General features: G+C 33.8%; 1 protein-coding gene across 2 annotated transcripts in view; it reads left to right on the top strand.

Moving 5' to 3' along the window:
• Positions 1-23,612, top strand: part of LOC107361387 (protein turtle-like) — a 163,946-nt gene that overhangs the window by 15,945 nt on the left and 124,389 nt on the right. For both annotated transcript variants that reach the window (XM_089266835.1, XM_015928210.3), the window contains exon 2: positions 866-997. The gene's annotated coding sequence lies outside the window, so the exon portion shown is untranslated. The remainder of the gene's footprint in view (positions 1-865; positions 998-23,612) is intronic.

Below are 23,612 nucleotides of genomic sequence, written 5' to 3' on the forward strand. Positions count from 1 at the left end.
CGAACTTCCAGCTGGCGAATGCACAGTTAGATCGTATAAGGACGCAAAATATTTTCGTTGTCAATATGAATTTGACACACCTTGGATCAAGTTTGCATCTTACGCGCCTGAAGGTGAATGGGCAAAAGTTGTACCTTTCAGAATACTATCTTTCAGTATTAAATGTGCCAGCAGAAAAGGTACATTCCCTGAGCCCGAAAAAGATCCAGTTATTCAAATAGCTAATATGGTTATTCGCCAAGGAGAAAAAGAACCATTTTTGGGAGTGATTTTCACATTGCGGATACTTTAAATGTACGGGAGCAGCCGTTCGACTATTCCTCTTTGGTGCAAAACTTTAGAGCGGCCTTAGATGGAGATCCTAAATTAATCAGACGGGAATCAACAACGATGTTCAAAATTTCGATCGGCACCATGCAAGATGTTGTTTCCAACCAAATTGGTCCGAGAAAACTGGCCAACAAAAGTTCCACGCCTTTTGAATGATGCTCAGAAAGCACAGAGAGTAGAGTTGTGTTAACGATCTTGGTCTCTTTACAATAAAGAACCGGGACAATTTAAGAACAACGAAATTCTATGTAGCTACTCAAAACGATTACCAGTAGCAATATGAAATCAAAAATTTTGATTCTCTTTGGTATCATGCTTGCATGAAACTTGATCTTGAACTCAATGCACTGTAACGGTTCAGGATTAAAACTCAAAGTTAGCCTTAATCAGAGTATTTGTATTGATCACTTTTAAACTCCACTTTTTTCAATTCTTTTGTTTCTCAATTTCGTCACGAACTCATTTGATGCAACACTTTCAATATCAATATTACAGCAACCAACTTATTAAATTTACTTTTTTCTTGTTCCGTCAGATTTATCGCCTTTCACCAATTCAATTGTGCATCTTCAATCTTTGAACAACAAAAGCTGCATCATAAAATTTCAAGGAATAATTTGCGGGTCAAACAATTCGACAGTCTCAAGAAATTCGACAGTTCACTAAGGTGAGTTGACTTCAATGTTCAATGTGCTTCTGAGTAGTTGAACCGAGTCATTCTAAACTTTCCCAGTCTTAAGTCGCAATGAGTATGCTTGATTTATCTTCCTTATCAATCGGCCTCCAACCTTTTAAAATGTTTAATGATAAGTGACACAAAAAGATCAATTATCTTTACCTCAGAATTTTCAATGTCACCAAGTCAAGGCATCCACTTTAACCAATGACGCAGCTTATGAGTAACAAAAGATGAACTTAATTTGAATAAACTTTATTGTGCCGATAAAATGAAGCAGTTGAAAAGCCAGCAGTAACTTCTTTTAACTCGTTTGCCTTTACATTGGCCACGATATCAATAAACCTAGTTGCCACAATTATAAACATTTTGGAACATTGAGTTTCTTTTATTCTATTCTAAGAATGTTTCGCCTGCCAAATTGACTAAAGCTCTCGGATAAAACCAAAGAATTGTCTCAATTGTACAAATTGATAAGTACATCAAGACTGCTTTGCTGCCAATCCGCAATCCAAGTTAATCTCAACCAGATTTATCTTCATTTTTCCATTTCTTCTCCATCTTTTCAATATCATTTATTGACTGTCTCTGGTTTGGTCTAAAAGCATTAACCTAGTCACTTGGATTGAACACTTAGTAAATCAGCAAACTGGATAAGAAAGAGTGACTTTGCTGAGCAACATTAGTGAAAATTGAAATGCGCATAGCGACAGGAAAAGTCAAAAAAGGCAAACTTTGAAAAACCCTTTGTAAGGTTGAACAGGTTGAATGAATAAACTGAATAGAGAAAAGCGAGTGGAAAAAAGTCATCATGAAATGTAGAATAAAAATGGTACTGAAAATTTGAAATGCAAGGCAAGGTTGAACAGGGAAGATCACAAGATTAATAAAAAAACATGAAATGTAGTGAACAATTAACTGATAGAGATTTATTAGTTGTTTGCCTGGATATGACAGCATAATAATAGTTGTAATAATAATGATAAAAACATGGAAAAAGTTGGTGGAAAAGTGAACAGCAGAAAGATGAAGAAAATGATGAAAAGAGATGAGGAAGAAAAGAGTAAAAAATGAAGAGAGAAAAGGAATAAAGATAAGAGAAAAGAGAAAAGAGAGAGAAAAAAATGTTGATTCAATTTCATGAGAAACTAATTATCTTAGGCTGACCAGATGAATTTTGATGAGAGAGTAAAGTAAAAGTGAATAAGCTGTCAAAAAAGCAATTTAGAGTTGCACTTGAAATGGTCAGTTTTGCTTCATTTCTCGATTCAGTGTTCAATCATGTAAACCTTGAAACTTGAAGCCAACAGTTTTTACACCAGAAAACAAAAGGCCAACATGCAAACAGATAATCTATAAATGGTATAAATCAGTTGAAAGAAGAGATCAACTGTTTTCCAAGTGAATTAACTAATTGTAAGTCAACTTTTGGTCAACAGTAAAAGTAACAAATGCGATAATTTGAGTTGAATAGGGAAAATGTTCTGATGAAGGGACAGAATTTTTTTGCTGTTGGAAAAGTTGAAATTAAATCACAATAGAGATTAATTTATTCGCTCCATTTTCTAGTTTCATGTTGCTGTTCAGTTTTACTCTTTTTTTTCTTCTCCTTCTTCATGTGATTCTTGCCAACCTTATCATGTCATTATGGATGATGGAAAAAGTTTGGTAAGAAAAGAAAAATGACTTGAAAAAAAGGAGAAGATGAAAATTCCTTTGAGATTATTTGTGCAAAGAGCGAAAGATGATGAAAGAATGAAAATGATTGTCATGAAATGTATAAAGACCATTCTTCAAATTCATGATCATGTAAACATCTTGTTTCATTTTTATCTCTCTTCGTAATCATCAAAGTCAATATTCAGTAGTGGAAACCACAGAATGGAAAGTTGGTGAAGAAAAAAAAAGGTAAAATTGTGTTTCTCCATTGGTCATCAGTTTTTTTTCTCTCTTCTTTTCAAGTTTTCCAACCTTTTTCCATTAAGTTTCAGTTGAATCAAAAATGTCAAGTTATTGGACAATTTCAATTTTCTCGAGGCAAAAGGTGCCCACAAAAGTGAAAGACAAGGTGACTCTGGTTGAGGGAAAAGACAAAAAGGTTGCAATTTGAATAACAATAAGAGTTGAAGAAAAATGTATCAAATGGTAAAACTATCGATTATCAATTTTCACTTTACCAGCATTTCATCTCATGACAACAATATATTAATAATCGGATTTTCCGGCTTTTCTTCTGACAAAAATGAATAAAGTTTGTTTCAAAATTCAATTGATTAATTTCGACGCAACTTTTTTCTTCTTTTTTCTGATGCAAATCCATCGATTCCCGGTCAAAAGAAATGAACTTATTTCTCCAGTTTCAGTTTATCCAATTCTTTTCAAGTTATCCTTGAGGCTTTTTTCCTTTCTTCAGTTTTCTCATACAGTCTGATGGATAATATAATCTAACAGTGAAAAGACCAACTTTGTAGGATCACACAGATTGGTGAGTCTGGAAGCCTTATTGGTTACGGATAATCGGTCAAGAAAGGAAAAGATGATTTTCTCTTTACTCTTTTCTCTTATCTTTTTGGATAAAATTTTATAATCTTTTCGATTCGAACTTTTTTGTTCAAACTTTTTCAATTTTTGTTCAATTATTTGATCCTTTTGCTGTTGTCTCGGCATGGCAATTAAAAGGCGAAAATGTTGATTCAACTTTTATCCCAAATTGTTGAAACGGTTTGAGTTGATAAATTTCATTATAAATGAAAGTTGAAGTGTTGAATGTGTTGAACTCATTATTAGACTGTTGAGCCACAATCAATTTGACTTGAACAATTGATTCTAATTAACTGTCAATGTGAATCCATCTAAATGTCTCAATGATTTTCAGGTTAAACTTTTCTTGCCCTTTTCTTCCTTCTTTTTTCCTCCACTTTTTGCCTTGTCCATTTCATGATGAACAATTTTCTTGACCAAGTTAACAGTTAATTAAACTTGGTAACTTTCAACTGTTCACTTGATAAAATGCAAATGACAAATCAAAGAGCAGCAAAAACTCTCAACACGAAAGAAGAAGAAAAAATCACTTCAATAGTGAAATGACGATTCAATGTTGAGCCATGCTTTTACTGAAAATGAATCTTGTCTTTCAACCTCATCTAGTCTTGTAATTGAATAAATTGATACCATTCCATGTGTCTACACAAGTCAAAAGAGAAAAACGAAATTTCTCCAAATAACTGAACATCGAAAGTGTCTAAAATTAGCTTTCCAATTCACATAAATTCATATTCAAATTGCTCAACCTGTCCTCAACTTGCAATAACTCACCAACAGAAAGAAAATGCAAAGATAAGAAAAGCCAGAATCGAGTATTAAATTCATCGAAAAATTGTTAAAGAAAATTTCTCTTTCTTCAAACAGCTTCAATTTATCAAAGAATTTTATATGAATTTCTATTTTCTTTCAGCTAATAATTTTGAGGTTAAAATGGTTTTAATTTTCTTTTCTTCTAATGTCTTACAAGCATTACCATAATGGTTCTAATGATAGGATAATAGTTAAGAAAACACGCAAATAGAATGATGGAATAATTAAGAAACAACGGAAAAAATGTAATATAACAATATGAAATTGTGTCTGAAAACATTATCATGATAATGGAAGAAAAAGTAACGAGAAAACGGATCATCAATAATTATAATGATAATGGCTTTAATTGCAATAATGTTGATACAAAAAATGAAAACAATAACAGAACTAATGTCATTCGCATTTCGTTTAGTATACATCTTAATGTTGATTAGAAAAGTTCAATTTCAGTTGTTTTCCTTTATTTAGCAAACAAATTTTATGCTCTTGTTATAATATCAACTTGTTATAAACTAAACTCCCAGTGAACTCCCAGTACAACTCCCTGTGCCAACTGCATATTAACTCCCAATCAAACTCTCAATTAAACTCGAAACCCTTTTCTACCTTTATGTTGATTCGTAAGCTGACATTTCTGTCAGAATAATGTCAATGTGTTCAGTGTCATGTTAAATGAATTACATCGATATTAACCTTTTTTTCTCTCTTCACAATTTCTTTCCTTACCATTGCAATCTGGTTAATTTATCAGAAATGTCTTTCAATAAGAGAATCCTTTATCCTATCGGATTCCCATTTCCAACTCTGTTTCATCCTTTATCTCTTTCCATTCATCATTTTCATATTTTTCCGTCGCAAAAACCTTTTCTTCTCACAATAAATTTCCCCATTTAATCTTGACAATCATTTACAACTGCAACATGCTCAGTATCCAGCAACTTCAGTCTGCACTTTTTCAAGCTTCACCACAAAACTCAGCCAATGACATTAAAAATTTACCCAATGAAATGAATAATTTAGACTGAAAAATTTTGCAAAACATTCTCCGACTTTTTATTCCAATTAGATTAATCAAAGTCTAACTTTTCTTTGTTATCTGATGAAACTGAATGGAGAAACAAAATTTTGTACAAAAATCTCAGAATTTCATGTTTGGCGAAAAAAATTGCTTTAAACTGATTCCATTCATTTGGTATGCAAAACTAAAGACAAAAAATATTAACATTCAATGATATTATCTAGCAAATGATATAAATTATGTAACCCTGTTATTAAATTATCCAACAAACGATTGAAGGAAAAAAAAGACAAAAAGCATTTTCGTAATTTGCTCGAGTTTTATTAACATTCACTGATGATTATAAAAAGTTAAATTAATATCAGTTGGGAAAATTATTCACAGAATACTGATTATTTCACGATCAGAATAATCTGGTAAAGACGAGCAAGAATGGGTGCAAAAAAAAGAGTTTGCAATCACAAAGCAATGAAAAATGAAACAAAAAAATGGTTTAAACTGTAAATGATTTGACTTTTTGTCTTTCAATGAAAAGCTTATTTCATGTGAAAATGTGACTATTTAATATAAATTACAGTTCATTTAATTCTCATACAAGTCAACCTACAGGGAATAGTAAACATCATTCAACCAGAATATTTTGGTTTCACCATTCGTTATATTTTTCATCATGAGTTTTCTTGTAAAACTTTGAAAGCAACTTTTCTCTTTTTCTTCTTCTTTCACCTTTTCTGCTCACTCAGTTCATTTGTCACTCTGTTCTTGCTCAACGAAAACTTTCATTTCATCTTCAGTTGAACGTTAATCTTTTTACTTGGAATCCAACAGTGATTAACAAATTGGCTGACATGAGAAAGAAAAGCAAGTCACATTGAAAGACTCGAATTTCAACACTTGCAGTTTCCCAATGAAAATCAATATCAGAACTTGTAAAATTGGAGAAATTTTTCTTTTTCCATGAAAAAAAGCGAATTCGACTAATGAGCCTCACTGAAACGAGAATCCATGTAAAGCGAATCTCTTTTTTTTCAAACAAAATTCTTTCCAGTTGTTGAGCTTACCAGAATTTTCTCAATTATTAATGGTTTGCTTCAAGGTTGTTGCTCTTTTTTTTCATTTTCTCCTGCAACTCTTGTTATCCAAACAAAAGAGTTGAATTATTTTAGACTTCTGTTTATGATTGCTGCAAACTTGCTAATTACATCGACTGGCTCATCTTGATGGTTAACTTCCTCCCACTGATGAAAGCAAAAACTCCAAGTTAGTGTCTCTCCAAACTGTGCTATCATGCTGATGTTTAGATAGTACACTTTACAGGAGAGAAGAAGAAAAAGATGAAGAAAAAAAATTCTTCTTTTTCCTCTTCTTCTCTTTTCTAATTTTTCTTTCAACCTCATCTCTTCTCCTCCTTTACGTCATTTACGTCTTCCTGCTTGTTCCCATTCAGTGAACAATGATTCTAATGTATTAACTTGTGCGATAATTATGGGCTTGGACTTGCTTTTCCCGAGTAAAGTTTCACTCCCAAAAAGTGGAAACAATTTCATCCATAATCTCCAGTGTATTGACCGGCAATTGGCCAATAAATGGATCGATTAAAAGCAAATGAAAATCTCGGCTTGAGAAAAGGTTAAATGCAGTTTAAATGAAATTGAATGTTTAATGTAAAGTTGGCAGGCAAAGAGTGTTGACTTGTTCAACTTGATCGTCGAGTTAAATGGTTGAAAAGTTTATTTACTCGTGATTTTTCAATCAATCAATTTGGTGACATGAAAGGCAAAAGGTGAAAATGGTTTTCCACTTTCTTTAAACGCCAAGTTGGGGGTGAATAGTAAAGGGTTGTTTACAAGTTAATTTTGAAACTTGTTTATTCAACTCGAGTTTTTCGATTTTTCCTTTTTTTCTCTCTCTTCTCTTTTCTTTTTCCACAATCCAAAATCGATTTTTTCTCACTCAGCCTTTCTTTTTTTCACATAAATAATTTCAACATAACCAGGGTAAGATTATTTAGAACTATTATCTGAAAGATCATTCAAGTGAAATGATAAGAATAATAGTTATAAAGAAGTAGATGGAAAATGAAGGCAATGTAATAAGGATAAAGGAAAGGATGGAAAAAAAAGTACGAGAGAAAAAAAAGATTTAGAAGCAAAAAAAAGATAAATAACGAGAAAAAAATGAAACTGATACAAATTAATTGAGCAAGTGACTTTAATTAGACAGTTATTTAAGGAATGAAAAAATAGTAAACTTCACTTGTTATCACAAAACTCATCACTTATCCAGAAGCGGAGAGGAAAAAAAGAGTAAAGCGTCTAACTTTATTTAATAATAGCGATAGCAATTACGCTAAGAGTGAAAAGAAGAAAATTTTCAACACTCAACTTGTTCCATCTTAAGTTCATTAAAAAATATCAATTAACATTGATAAACATTTATCGACTCTTGAAGTCAATGTTCCCTGAATGCGCCAATTTACCACAAAAAGAATTTTCGACAAAATTTTATTCCATGAAAAAGAGTGTTTCAAGTGGTTTCAAAGTTTCGAGCAATTTTATTTGGAACACAAGAGTGAAAAATCTGGACTCAGAATTGAAATTCGTATGAAAACATTTTTCGAAGTTGTGAGAAAAGAAACTTGTGAAATTTTCGAAAGTTTTGCTTCTCTTGTTCATAGCTCAATGCACTTCAATTAATCTAATTGTTCATTTCAACCAGAACTGGTTCGAATAACAATTATTCATAGAGAATAAATTTCTTTGGATTAGACGTAAGAAACTCATTTTTCTCATTTGTACATTTGCTTTGATGAAACGAAAGAGAGAAAAAACTTTGAGGGTTTAAAATCCAAATTAATCATTGTTATTCAATAGTCTGGAATAATATGTTATTCAATAGTGAGAAATTATCATCATTAATATTATCATTATAATTGTTTCGTTTGCTTGGGAAAGATAAAGGTAAATGCTATTAAGGTAACATCTCATTAGATTAATGTTTTCTTCTTTTCTTCTCTTTTCTCCGATTCTCTCTCTTTACCATATATTTATACATTTTCCCATTCCATTTGTATGCTCACACTAACAAATGATTATGATTATCATTTGAACTTAATTGCTAATTGATGAACAGTAAAGGATAAGGTTCTTTGCCTGTTAACCATTAGGTTAAACCATTTGGATTCATTAAGCTCTCAATAAGTTTCAGTCTTGAACCAGAGAAGAAGAAGAAAAAGAAGAAAAAGAGAAAAAAGAATATGCAATTTTCCCTTTCGAACAAGAAAAATGGGCAAAATTAATCTGCTAGAATAAAAGCTTTTACCGATAAAAGCGCAAAGATTCGCGAAATGTTTTCACGAAAATTTCCCTTTTAAACTGTCAATTTCATGGAGAGAAAAAAAAGTTGACAAAGTATCCAAAGAAAAGATGATTTTTCATGAAAAGCTAAACATTAAGATGAACTTGGTGAACATTAAGTTGAAAATTTTTTCAAACTTTCATTAAATTCCTTTTCCATGAAACTGATTGAATTTTAAACTCTTTTAAATGGATCGGTCAGTTGATTTGCATGCAGTGAAAATGATTGGAATGATGAAAATAATCTATTTTTTAGAAACTTGTTTAACTATTATTTAAAAGTTGAAGGCAAGAGTAAATGATGATGATGATAATGGAAGGATTGGAAAGCTTTGTGAAAACTGTTTACCAAAGAAGAGATAAAATTTAGGTTCATTTGTGACTTGGAGAGAGGAAGAGACTGGAAGGACAACACAATCTCAGAAGTTAATGATGCTAAAAGAGAGGATAAATTGAGCCTAAAAATTCTGTCACTTTCGTCCGATTATTTTTCTTTTCTCTTTCTTTTCCTACTGCAACCATCATGACGATGAAATTGATCATCATCGTCATCACCATCAAAAATTCTCACTCTTTTCCCATCTTCTTCAAGAGCTCCAACCAGAGTTTAACCGACCTTTCAAAGTGTTGTTTTTTTGCTTCTCTTTTTGTCTCTTCCTTTTGCCTTCTTCTTCTTCATCATTCTCTCTCATCAAGAGAAATGTTTGATTCATTTTTGAAGTTCATGTCAGATGAAACAAGAAACAACATCATGAGACAATTCATTTATATCATTAACAACATGGCGTGGAAAATTGGAGTCGCAGGAAGAAAAAAAAGAGTAAAAGGCAAGAGAAGAAAAAGATCATTTTATTCTCACTTTTGTTTTTGCCTTTTCGTTCAGCGAAAATGATTGATATTTGATAATTTATATGATATGAGAAATTGAATTCATTGATCAATTCGAGAGAAGGAAAAAATTTCATGAGCAAGTATCGAAATGATGAGTTTGTTTTTGGCTAAAGAATCAAATGTAAACAAGAAAACAAGAAATTCATCATGGAAGCAAAGAGCAAAGTGATGCGAAAAAGAGAAGAAAAAACTTTCCAAATTGAGGAAGTCAAAAGTAAACTTCCGATCAAAGTAAAAGATATAACAATGTGATATTAGAAATTAATAGATGATTGATTTTCAAGTAATATTTGCTTTACAAGTTTAAACGAGGGAAAAAAGATGAACCTTGAATTGAGTAAACTTTTATTGTTACTTTATTAAAATGAAAAAGACTGAGAAGCGCGTTGAGCTTTAATAACTGATGAAAATTGTCGAGTCTCTTTTGCTCGTCTTTGTTTGCCAAATAAATTGTCAACTTTATCATGAAAACTATCATCTATTTGGATGCCATCAAATATCACTATTTGTGCATCAAGTACATGATAGCTGAAAGTAAAAAAAAGGTTGAGAAAGAAAATGAAACGAAATCAAACATTTATTTATTTTCTTGTTCTCTGTATTTTCTTGCTTTGAAATGAACTTTTTGCTTCTTTAACCATTGATCATTAAGAAAACTGCGTAAAAATGGTTTATTTGCTCAGCTTGAATTGAGTTCATATTTTTTGGTCAATCTTTTGGTGAATAGAAAAATTTACCGATTTGTTTGATCTAAAAGAGTCGATAAACGTTTACAGAATTTTTCGATTCTCGAAGGCTTTTTGAAAACAAGAATGAGAAACTTTTTTGTTAGCAAGTTTGAAAAGTTTGGTAAAAGAGTTTTGCTGCTGAAATTCATCATTTGATGGCTCAGTTGAATGTTGGACTCTTCATCAGTCTATCATGTTTATCAATTGTATTGAGATAATCAGATAACCTTATGAAATATGTGTTTGTATTTAATGGTAAAGTTGATTAGCGGTAACCTGTGGTTTGGTCAACTCATTTTATCCAGTTATTTACCTTTTATCGTTTCATATTTGAAAGGTTTCGTTACGGAAATCTGAGAGAAGATTGCCCACTTGCTTTCACTACAAGTGTTGAGGTTGTATCATGGATCGACAATGTTCACTCTGTTGTTACCAAATTACCTTAAGATCTCGATAGAGATGACAACACGAATAATACACTAGTATTGAGTTTTAGGGATAACTTTATTGAGTTAAGAATAGGAATAGTTGAGACTGTAAGATTTAGTTAACTTCAAAGTAAGACTTGAGAGGTGAACAGTTTAACACATTTAAAATAAGGACTTCAATAAGACTTTATTGAACTAAACAAAATAGCTTCAATAATGAATACTGAGTAGAGTAAGACACCAATACGGAATATTGAATGTAAAGAATAAGAATGAAATTTTAGGTTTTATACTAAATGTAAAACAAAGAAGTGAATTTTGGAGGGAATCAAAATTAAGAGTAAAAAGAAGTCTGTCGACATTTGTCTTAAGATTTGGTAATGGTATCAAAGTATGATACAGAGTTGTTTTCAATCTTAAGATTTTATACTGGTAAAGGCTACACAGCTTTAACTCTTATATGTCCCTAGACATATTGGCTTTTAGTCACATCTCCAAAGAGATAACCATAGCTTTGACAATGTAAAAGGATTATCTTTAGAGAGGAGACAGAGTTGAAAATTAACCTCAAAAAGAGAGTGATTTTACCATCTCTTTCTTTATGGTTCTTAATTTGTCAGTTTTAAAATTAGAGTTTTTACGGCTTAACTTTGATTCGCTCTTTTTGATTACAATATTTAAGATTTCTGAATTCGGAATGTTTAACAATTTAAATCTGAATATCAATTAATGATTAGATAAATATATTGCTTTAGCAATTGAGTTTAACTGAATAATTATCTGTAATGAAGGCTGAAAAGGTTAAAATAAAACAATTGAAGATCTAAAGATTTAAGGAATAGAGCAAATCATTGAACAATTTCATTAAGTTCATTTTTCTACCCTTCACTTCCTCGGATTGAAGACCTTGATCCCTTATTGAAATTGGGTTTATGAGTTGCGAGGGAATCTTGAGATGGAGATTGTTGTCTTGTCGGGTAAAATAGGTGGGATCGGACCTGAGAAGGAGAGTTATAATCTAAATTATGAATAATTGTTGAGGCTGAAGATGATGATGATCCAGTTGATGTGAAGGTTCCTTGAGAACTTGTTGTCATCCTGGATGAATCTGATTCATATTGGATGGTTCTGCGCTTGAATGGTGAAGGAGGAATCCGGTATTGTACAATTCTTTGAGGTTGAGGCTGAGGCTGAGGAGCATCAGGGGGACTGTCAGATGAGGAAGATTCAGATGCAGAGCGAGAGTGTTGATTACTTCCAGAGATAGATGAAGCTGCTGATTGTGATTGTGAATGTTGAGATGCAGAAGTGAATCCTTTGTATTCAGAATCATCATCTCTGAATGAAGATTCAGTTTCAGTAGAGACAGAGCGAGTAAGATTTGAATAAATTGAGCCAGGAGGAGTGTATAATTCAATTGCTGGAGGAGGAAATTGAGGTAAATGAAGTGGAGAAGCTGGAGAAGCAGGAGCTGATTGAGTAACAGAAGGAACTTCTGATACAACATCTGAGTTAGAGTCAGACTCTATTTCAACTGCTTGAAGAATTGAAGGAAGTGATCTGGATATACACGGTCTAACAAAGTGTATTTCAGCTTCTTGAGGTTGAGGAACTTCTTGAGGTTCAAGAATCTCTTGTGGTTCAGGCTTTTCTTGTGAGGGCTCAGGATCAGAGTCATCTGATAAGTCTATTAAAGGATATTCGATTACAGGTCTAGGTCGAGTATCAGGAGCTGGAGGAATATAAGGCGGAGGAGTTGAATTATTTGAAGATGGAGACTGTGAGGAATGGATAGATATAAAGTCAGGAAGTGGATGGTAAGAATGATTTGAACGCTGTGAATGATTTGAATGTTGAGAGCGTTGTGATTGTTGAGAATGGTGGGAGTGTTCCGAGTGTTGAGAGTGATGAGAGTGTTCTGAATGCTGAGAGTGATGAGAGTGTTCTGAATGATGTGAATTCTGTGAATGTTGGGAATGACAAGATCGTTCAGATCTAATTGAAACAGATTCAGCAGAGTCAGAGTGTGTGGAAAGGTTTCCATCCGAACTGGAATAACCATATTCAGAAGGTGGATGAGAGGCAGGGTCAACGCATTGACGATTGAAGTCAGGATTGTTACGTCTTAAGACATAAGCCCATTCATCAGGCCAATTAGCTTCACCATGATGAACTCGATATGAATAGCGTTGTAAGAGTCTAGAGACAGCTGCATTTCCACAAGTGTGAGCCATATTACTATGGTGTATACCATAAAATTTACGAGCCATTTCTTCAATTTCTTTCCAAAAGGCCATGTAAAGATTCATGCCAGTTATGGCTTCTAAGGCTGGAGAGTGTGCACCTGAACGAATTACGAATCCACGGAAGATTAAGAATGAGATGAGTGTGAGAGAGGCAGGAGATTCAAGATAAGGCGAGAAGAATTGCGTTATTTCACGAAGCTTTGGCTTCAGTTGTGAAATCTCATAAGTTGATAACTCTAAAGAGTGTAACATGTTTATGAGTCCAGAGCCAACTATTTGAGTGGCTACCAAGAAGAATGTTAAGATTTGATCTTTAACAGCCATGAAAGTTTTTGCATTTCTTAAATCACGATGAGTGAGTCCATGAAATCTTGTGTCCATACGAGCGATATTATCATATTGAATGAGTGAGTTGTGACTCGAAAACTATGTTTTTAAAGCCATCTACGATAACAACCCATACTGGTCGAGGGCGTAGAGCGTCTTCATTTGAATGAACTTTAACACCTTCGATTCGACAGTATGCCATGTGGATAGCAAAGGTAGTTTCAGGATTAGGATGTTCTGAAAGATTTCTTTGAATCAACCTTTCAGTCTTGTTATGCAATTTAGGCATGTTAATTTGAGTAAGTCGATGAAATTCTCGCGTTGCTAGTTCTGCTTTATTTCGCCGATTGTTTAATGCATTTTGATTTGGTGAGGTTGGACCAGGCGAAGATCTTCTTATCTCTCGTAATGAAGGGAATATTGTTTTAGCAGATTTGATTATTTCGTCTTGTCTTTGAGGAGATACCCGCGCTAAAGGATCGATTCTAATGAATGGCATAGGTTCCATACTTGCATCAGAAGGAATGTTTTTAGGATAATGTTGATTGTATCTAGGCGGTAGTCCAATAGCTACTTGAACCCATTCTTCAGAGTCAGACAAGAGGTAGAAGGGGACTCGGGACCATGTTATGGTTCGAGGACGAGGAGGATAAATGGAAGGATCCGGTTTTTCACCGAAAATAGGTTCGAATCCTACAACATCTTGTATGAATTCTTCACCTTCGCTAATAGGGTGAGTAGGATCTTGGAGACGTTTGGTTGAATCCCAAAAGCCTAAGGAAAATTTAGCAATGGATCTAATTGCTACTGGATTAAGGAGGGGATCTTGAGGATTTTCATCCTTCATGCTTGACAAACAAGCCCATAAATTCATTTTTTCATACCATCGATTTGGATGGGAATTCTGATTTTCAGGATAAGCTACTTCTCCTGTTTTTAAGTGTGAGGGTAAAAAGTTTGCAATGCTCTTTGGAGCTCTAGTTAGTTCTTCCCTAATGGGGTTAGAAACAAATGGGAGATTGACATTGAAGTCAAACTCTTCAATGAGAAGTCCTGCTCTACACTTTTGTTCATGTTGAGTAAAATGAATTGGAGGGAAGTTTTCACCACATAAAGTTCGTCTACAGCGAAAGGTAGATCTATTATAAGAATTAAGGGTTTCTTCATTGGATAGTAATTGGTAAAAAGGATAATCATCCTTAGGGGCATAGTATTTAACACAAGGAGGAAGGATACACAGAAATTGATGTGGATGATGAAGCGGAAAGAGACCTAAAACTGTGACTAATTCTCGTAACCAGATGATACAAGGATGACAATAGCAACTCTTGCACGATCTACACTCACGAGGTTCAAGAGCGATTTGCTCACAGAAATAGCATCTAATGAGTTGTTCGATAGCATCAATTTCAGTATTAGTAACTTGGGCAATTGTAATGCCATGAGGAATAGGTGGAAGAGGAACGCTTTTGATTGATTTGTCATTGTATAAGTTGAGATACAACTTTTCTCTTATCATTAGCTCAAATTTATTTTTCAATTCTGAGAAGGCTTTAGCCTTTTGTTGAACTATTTCTTTAATTTCATAAAAACGTTCGTTTGATAACCAATCATGAGGAGGAGCAGTGGGTAAAGGAGCGGGATATTGATTAGGTTCAAAAGGATAGTCGGAGGGTCTAAGATATCGTTGAGGCCAACTTTGAGGCCGTTGAGATGAAGGTTTAGGAAAAGGATTTGAAAAGAGACTCGGAATGGTTTTGTCAAGTTGCTTAGGATTACTTGCCGAATGATAAGGAGTAATTTTTAATGAATTTGGATCAATAGCACCAGCGATTGGTTTCTTGATAGGTCCAGGACCAGAATCTTTTGATTCAGAAGATCGTTTCTCAGGAATTTTAGGCATTTTGAATTTATTGAGATCAGGGTTTGGATCTTGACGCATATCCATATAACCAGTATGACATAATTTTGGAGTCGGAGGGATTGGAGGAAGTTGACCAGGAATTTGAGAGGCTTTAGAAGATTCACCCGTTTCAGGAGCTTTTGATTGAGCAGAAGTTTGTGGAGTGTTGAGAGGTTGACCAGAGGTCTGAGGAATGTTTGAAGATTGACCAGAGGTTGAAGGAACATTGGAAGAAGTAGATTGATCTACTGATTTGACTGGAGGTCTGAGTCCGCGAGTAGCTTGAAGTTCGTCGTCACTATCAGATAAAAGACAGGAACCAAAATCGAAATTTTCTTTCGTGTATTTAGTGTTCTTTGGTGGCGGAGGTGGAAGATCTCTAGGATCAGTTTCTGAAGTTGAAGCAGAAGGTAAAGTTGAGGAAACACCTTGAATATGAAGTTGATGAATCGGCGCTCGAACTCGAGTTAAATTAACTCTTCTGGGAACCATGATAATGGTATCAGGATCATCGGTATAAGATGCACGAACTAAATCTTTGTCTGGATAAAGATTGTAAGGAATAGGCGATGGTGATCGTATCTGATCAACAACAATATGTGGAGTAGGAACTCGCACTACAGAGCCATCAGGCATTATCTTTTCAATCAAAGTAGATTTAACTGGATTCATTTTAATAGTTAAGATTGAATAGGAACTTGGAATAGTTTGAGAATAAAGCAACTTTGGTGAAACAATTGAAATTGAAACTTGGAAAGTTTGGAATGAAAGGAAACTTGGAGTTTTAGGATATCTTGATAAAGATAATGGGAGATTTTGGATATTTTGAAAAATAATCGGAGGGAATATTTGGTGGAACTGATTAAAAATAATTGGGAATAGATGGATGAAAGGTTTGTTTGAAAGAAGAGGGGAAGAATGGAATTTTGATGAACTTAGGATGAGTGACCAAAAATATTGAACAGTACGGAATGTTGAATTTAAGAATTTAAAACTTTGAAAATTTTCAAGAAAGATTTGAACAAATCTAAAACTTAAGGCAGAAAACGAGAATGAGATAAAGCTAAAGCTTTGAAGTTGACTGAGCGAAGTCGAAATTAAAAGTGAAGAAGTTAATTTTTCCACTGTCTTAACACTGTCGCAAAGGGGGTAAAAATTGATTTTCCCTAAATGTGAAAGTTGACTCTCATTGGTTGATACGGATCTCTGTCTGGGACAGTTAACACTTTCTTTTAGATTAACCGATGAGATAAAGCAAGTGTATAACACATAAGTGTTACTAGCCTTTTCTTTGTTCTGGTCTTTGGCGCCTTTTGTCTGGGACCTGGTTATTATCTTATCTTTTGACAGATTAGTTAAGCTTTGCTTTTGTTTGGAGATTTCCCTGTCTGCGGTTAAATACTTTCTTTTAGTTTTTGATTTCTTATTTATAGAGGGAAATTGTTGATTTAAATAATCTGGATTTTGTTTGAATTTATTCTTATTTTGATTATCTGAAGAAGATTCTGAATCTAATATCTCGTTAGAGATTTGGGGTTGAAATAAATGTTTATCTGGGCTTTCTTTATGGGTTAATATCTCTTTAGAGATTGAAGTATTCTGGGTTAATGGAGACTCAAAATTTAAGGTTAAAAATTTGTTTAAATTAATTTCATCTTTTTGAATTATAAGCGGAGGTTCTGGTTGTTGAAAGGATTCCATAGAATCAATGGTTTTAGGAATTGTTTGAGTTTCTATTTCTAACTCTAAATCAAAGTCATTATCACTTAGTGATGGATTTGGGTAAATTGAGGAATCTGAATTGGGTTTAGAAGAAGGGGAAAAATTTGAATTACTGGCTTTAGGAACTGAGCTTGAGCTTTCCTCTGAGAATGAAGTTGAGTCATTTTCATTAGATAATGATGAATTATCGAGATTTGAATTTGAATTTGAATCTTGTTCTGAATCTAATGAAGGTAAATGGAAATCTTCATTTTCAAGGAAAGTATCTGGATGGAAATATTGGTTTTTCAATTTTATCATTTTTTCTGTTAGTTCTCCTCGGTAGAGTTTAGTGTTAGATACATTGGCACTGAAAATACCAAGATCATCTAAATCTAAGAGCAGTAAAGATCCTTTTTGAAGACCACAAATTAGATAAGGGCCATGAAATTTTTCGCGTAGCTTTTTAGATATTGAGGAATCAACTGATTCGTTTTTAACAAATACAAAATCTCCTTCTCGATATGGAGAGGATTGATGTAGCTTTCTGGTTCTATTAATCTGGTAAATTTGCTGAGCATGAAGTCGAGCATAAGCTAACTTTCTAGCTTCATTAACATTAAAATAGTTCTGATCAGGCAATTCTAGTAAATTATCCAAAGGTTTTCTTGGATGTCTTCCATAGACTAAAAAGTAAGGTGAAAATCTAGTGATTTTATGAATGGAAGTATTGATAGCAAAAAGGGATGCTTCGAGAGTATTTTTAAGATTTTTAGTACTGTTTGCAATAACGTAAGCTCGTAATCTTTCAGCTATTGTGCGATTACATCGCTCAACAATGCCTTGAGATTGAGGATGGTAGGGATTAGACTTCTCATGCTTAATTCCATTGTCTTTCAGGAACTGATGAACAGCTTCAGAAGTGAAGTTTGTTCCCTGGTCAGTCTGAATGATTTTAGGGAATCCATAAGTCTGAAAGATAGTTGTTAATAAAGAGATTACTGTTGAAGCAGTTTGATTAGTTGTTAGTTTGGCAAAAACATACCTAGAAAGTATATCGACTAACACTATGATGTACTTTTTAACTTGGTTGATTATAATTGGACCTTGTACATCCAATTCGAATCGTTCGAAGATTTCTTTTGGAATGGGTTTAGTTGAAGGATCAACATAAATTACATTCGTGGGTTTAGCTATCTGGCAAGTGATACAATTATCACATAATTTTGTTACTAGATCTTGAAGATATTTACACCAGAATCGTCTTGCGATTTGCAAGTACGTTTTTTCAGGGCCAAAATGACCTCCTAGTGGACTCTCATGTTCATAAGAAAATATATCCTTTAGAAGTTGAGAATCAATCACTAGTCGTGAACCAAATGGATTGTGTATGTCCTTACGGTAAAGTAAGCCATCTCTTAGAAGATATCTTTTTAAAGCGATAGGATCTTTTTCATGATAAAGGGTAATGATTTTATGAATATCGGGGTTATTTTTCTGAACTAGTCTAACTTTTTCTTTCCATTTGCTTATTTCTGAAGGTGAGGGATTAGTTGAAGTTTTAATATGTTGAGTTTCTGAGGTTGTGGAAAGACAAATTGGAGGAAGGAAATGGAAATCTTCTAACTGATGAAGTTGAGTGAAACAAATTGTATTAAGACCTAAGTCATAATAAAAGTTATCAGAAGGGTCAATGGTATAATCAGTAAGATAGATTCGGTCAAGGAATTCTTCTTCCGGGTCTATGATTTTTCTATGTGACCAAGAATTTTGGTATCTAGAGAAGCAATCGGGAGGATGAGTTGAGCCTTTTTTATATACTACTTTGAAATTGTAAGTTGAGAGCATTATCGACCATCTTTGTAATCGAGAATTTTTGAAAGTTGTTTTAGTCAATTGACACAGAGCATGGTGATCTGTTTCGATAAGGAAAAGTTCACCATCTAAATAATGAGAAAATTTATTAACTCCTACAAAGATTGCTAGAAGTTCTTTTTCTGATACAGAATAATGTCTCTGATATTTTTGAAGTTTTTGAGAGTAGAATGATAAGGGAAGCCAATCTTTGACTTCTTCGATTGGAGTTTGAGAATCAAAAGTAGGGGATTTTGGATCTTCTTGTAAAAGAATGCCTCCAACTGCATGATCGGATGCATCTGCTGAAATTTTTCTTCTAAGTTGAGGATCGAAATGGACTAACATTGTAGTTGAAATTAGGGAATCTTTAAGAGTATCTAACGCTTTCTTGTCGTCAGGAAGAATTCTGAATCTTTTCTCTTTAGAGATTAAACGGTAAAGTGGAGCTGCGAGTGTTGAGAAATTAGGAATGTAGCGAGAAAAATAATTGTAACAGCCAAGGATTGATTGTAATTCACGAATATTTCGTGGATATGGTAAATTTTTCAAGGCTTCGACCTTTTTGGGATCAGGTCTGATACCTTGACCAGAAACTAAGTGACCAAGTAAAAGGATTTCTTCGTACCCTAAGTGGCATTTTTCAAGTTTAATTTTGAGATTAAAACTTTTCAATCTATTCAAAACCATTTCTGTGTTAGTTAAAAGTTCCGGAAAACTTTTACCAACTACAGGCACGTCATCAAAATAGCCAATGCAATTTTGATAATTCAAGCCTTCTAAGACTCGATTCATCAAACGTTGAAAAATATAAGGAGCGCTAGCCAATCCCATTGGTAAGCGTTTATACTGATATTTTCCGTCTGGGGTTACGAAAACTGTTTTCTTACGTTCTTCTAATGGTAATTCAATTTGGTGATAACCCTGAGCAAGGTCAAAAATGTTAAAGTATTTGCCTCCGCGTACTACTTCTAAGCAGTCATCAATGCGAGGCATTGGATACTTAGGAACTCTGGTGATTCTATTCAGTGACCGATAATCAATCACCATACGAAATGAACCATCAGGTTTGGAGACTAAGATAGAAGGGGCACCGCCATCTGCAAGACTAGCGTCTTCTATTATATCATTTTGTAACATTTCGTTTATGATCTTTTTGAATTCGTTTCTTTTATTAAGAGGACAGGCGTAAGGATTCTTAAAAGGAATATATTTACCATCTAAATCAATTGTAACAGGACAAACTGTTGAAGGAACTAGTCCTAAATCATTTTTTGATTTTGAAAAACTTGACTGGAAAGAGTCTATCAATGAGACTAATTGTTCTTGAAGAGGTTGAGGAAGATCTGGATTGATTCTTTCAGCTACTTTTTCTCGAAAGGTTTTAATTTTTATTTCTGAATGTTCTTGAGGGGTATGAAATTCACATGCTGCCATAAGAGCAGGAGAATTTTCTATCTGAATAGGAATTGGAATTGGAAGGTTGCTTTCTTTCTTTATACGGTTATCAATGATATATGAATTTTGAGGAGAGGGGTTTGTATTAGGAGAAATAGTTGTTTCAAAGATTTTATTTGTTTCATCAGGAGTGCAGAATCTGAATAAGAATGAAGGATCAAGAGGGGCAGAGTTATAGTATTCCGAACATGTTGTAACATATTCGTTACCATCAGACTTTAGTTGAAAATAATAGAGATGGAGGAAAGCATTACCAATCAAACAGACTGGTTCAAAATCTTTAACAATTTGAATGCGAAAGATTCTTGAATCAGGCATTTCTGGATGCTTAACTACTGCATAGGCAAACCCATGTGAAGATACAAATTGAGTTTTGGCTATTCCTTTAAGAGTTCTAGCGTAAGGAATAACATGCACACCTAATTCTTCTGCGATGCTTGCATCGAGAACTGAAACAGTCGAGCCTGTATCTAGCAGTACTCTTCCTTCGCGTATCATTGCTCGATCTGGGCGACAGAATTTAAAAGTGGCTTGTGGCATATGAAGTAGGTTACTATCTCCTAGCTGAGTTAATAGAGGAACAGTAGGAACTGTTGACATTGTGAATGAAATGCCAGGATCCATAATAGCAGCGGTTTCATTTTCATGAACAACTTGCGAGATAGCAAGATTTGAAGATGAAGATGGAGGATTTTGAGAAGTAGAGGTTGATGGAGTTGAAGCTGAAGCAGTAATTGCTCTAACTGAAGGAGGATTTCTCTGCTGAGGATTATTACGACTATCATTATATTGTTTTCGTCTGCACTGAGCAATTAAATGTCCCACCTTTTTACAGTAAGCACATGTAACTGAATTGTTTCGGGTTGTTGAGGAATTTGAATTTGAAGATCTTGGATTGTTTGAAGGATATGGCCTACTATCAGGCTTCTTTAATAATGTACTGAGGTTTGAAGATTTATTATTTTGAGATTGAGATTGAGATTGAGATGAATTTGAATTGTTAAATTTGAATTTCTTTGACTGTTCAAAGTCAAAATGTTTTCTGATTAAAAGATTTGTTATTTTCGGAAGATCATCATTAAGACCTAGAGTATTTACTTCAAAGAGTATGTTAGCAGGAAGATGATTTAAAACTTCTAATTTGAAAATTTCTTCGGTAAAGTTACCGACAGCTTTAGTTAATGAGGTTCTGAGTTTTATTAGAAAGTTATTTGGATGTTCAGAGGGATTGTATTTGAGTTGTCGAAGTTGAAATTGAGCTGAATAAGCCATTGCTGGAGTTTGAATTAGCTTATATAATTCAGCAATATATGTTTGATAATTAGTAATAGAAGCATCTATTGAGTTAGAAAGAGCTAAAAGCTCATGAGAAAGGGATTTTCGGAAACATCTAAGTCTAGTAGCATCATCACAATTTTCTTGTGCTAATCGTTGTTGAGTTTTCTTAATGAAATCATACATGTCTTCTCCTTTTTGAAATTCAGGAACAAAAGGATCTTGTTTTAAAACTGAAAGGGCATGGATTAATGTATTGTTATCATATTGAATAGTGGGAATAGCGGATGAAGTTGGTTGAGGTTGAGGTGAAATAGGGGGTGTTTCAATGTTTGCACCTAAAGATTGCAATATTTCAACAAACTTACGAATAGTTCCAAGAGGAAGGGGAAGTGAATTAATGTCATTCATGGTTGAACGCATTACGGATTCTCTCTCTCGACCTAAATGTCCTAGAATAGTCTGGAGCTCATCTTCTGTGATGCCTCTAGCACGACAGTTTTGAATCCAATCGGGAATCTCGAATGAAGTTACAGCAGTAACAGGAAGACTTTCTATTTCGTCGTCATCTAAGGTTTCACCAGCAATCATCAAATGAGTTTTGACGCAGTCCTTGAGACGTTTAACAGCCAAGACAGGAACAGGAACAGTAAGATGCCAAGTACCAAGTATTTCAAGAGCACGTTCTTGAGTTACTTCACCAACTAACATTATTCCATTAGGAATCTGATATCGATTAGTTCTTGCTGATCGTGGTCTTCCCATGATAAGGATAAAGTTCGATGCGTTGATATCACTTTAGTGATAGTAAAGACTTGAAGCTTAGAGGTTTTAAAGAGTTTGAAGGATATCTTTTTAGAGATGAATTTGAAATTTGAAATGGGTTTGTAACTGAAGTTGAATGAGACTGTGAAGTTGAATTTGAGTTTGGATTTAAAGTTGAATGAAGGATTTGAATTTTAAGGTTGAATTTGAATTTGTGATTCACAGTATACGGGTTTGTAAGAGTTCGATGAGGGTCTTATTTGAAGACTGAAGGGTTAGAAGTCGAACTTTGAAATAGTTTGGAATGAAGTGTTGTAGAGGAATTAGAAAGTTCTTGAGACACACAGACAAACTCAAGAGAAGTTATCAAAAGATACAAAACACAGGATAATAAGGAGAAAGGCAGAGAACTTTATGATTTAGGAATTGAACTTGAAGTTGAATTTGAGGTTGGAAAGTCTCTCTTCTGAGTCAGGCACTTACAATATAATTCTTTAGAGCTGGAGAAAGTGTGAATTTTGAACTGGACGGAATTCGGGAACAGGCAAAGGAAAACACTGTCAATCCTGCCGTGGTCGCCAAGTGAAAGGTTTCGTTACGGAAATCTGAGAGAAGATTGCCCACTTGCTTTCACTACAAGTGTTGAGGTTGTATCATGGATCGACAATGTTCACTCTGTTGTTACCAAATTACCTTAAGATCTCGATAGAGATGACAACACGAATAATACACTAGTATTGAGTTTTAGGGATAACTTTATTGAGTTAAGAATAGGAATAGTTGAGACTGTAAGATTTAGTTAACTTCAAAGTAAGACTTGAGAGGTGAACAGTTTAACACATTTAAAATAAGGACTTCAATAAGACTTTATTGAACTAAACAAAATAGCTTCAATAATGAATACTGAGTAGAGTAAGACACCAATACGGAATATTGAATGTAAAGAATAAGAATGAAATTTTAGGTTTTATACTAAATGTAAAACAAAGAAGTGAATTTTGGAGGGAATCAAAATTAAGAGTAAAAAGAAGTCTGTCGACATTTGTCTTAAGATTTGGTAATGGTATCAAAGTATGATACAGAGTTGTTTTCAATCTTAAGATTTTATACTGGTAAAGGCTACACAGCTTTAACTCTTATATGTCCCTAGACATATTGGCTTTTAGTCACATCTCCAAAGAGATAACCATAGCTTTGACAATGTAAAAGGATTATCTTTAGAGAGGAGACAGAGTTGAAAATTAACCTCAAAAAGAGAGTGATTTTACCATCTCTTTCTTTATGGTTCTTAATTTGTCA

Source organism: Tetranychus urticae, chromosome 1 (genome assembly GCF_039701765.1).
Source record: "Tetranychus urticae isolate SD_2017Ah chromosome 1, NJAU_TeUrti_SD_1.0, whole genome shotgun sequence".
NCBI lineage: Eukaryota > Metazoa > Arthropoda > Arachnida > Trombidiformes > Tetranychidae > Tetranychus > Tetranychus urticae.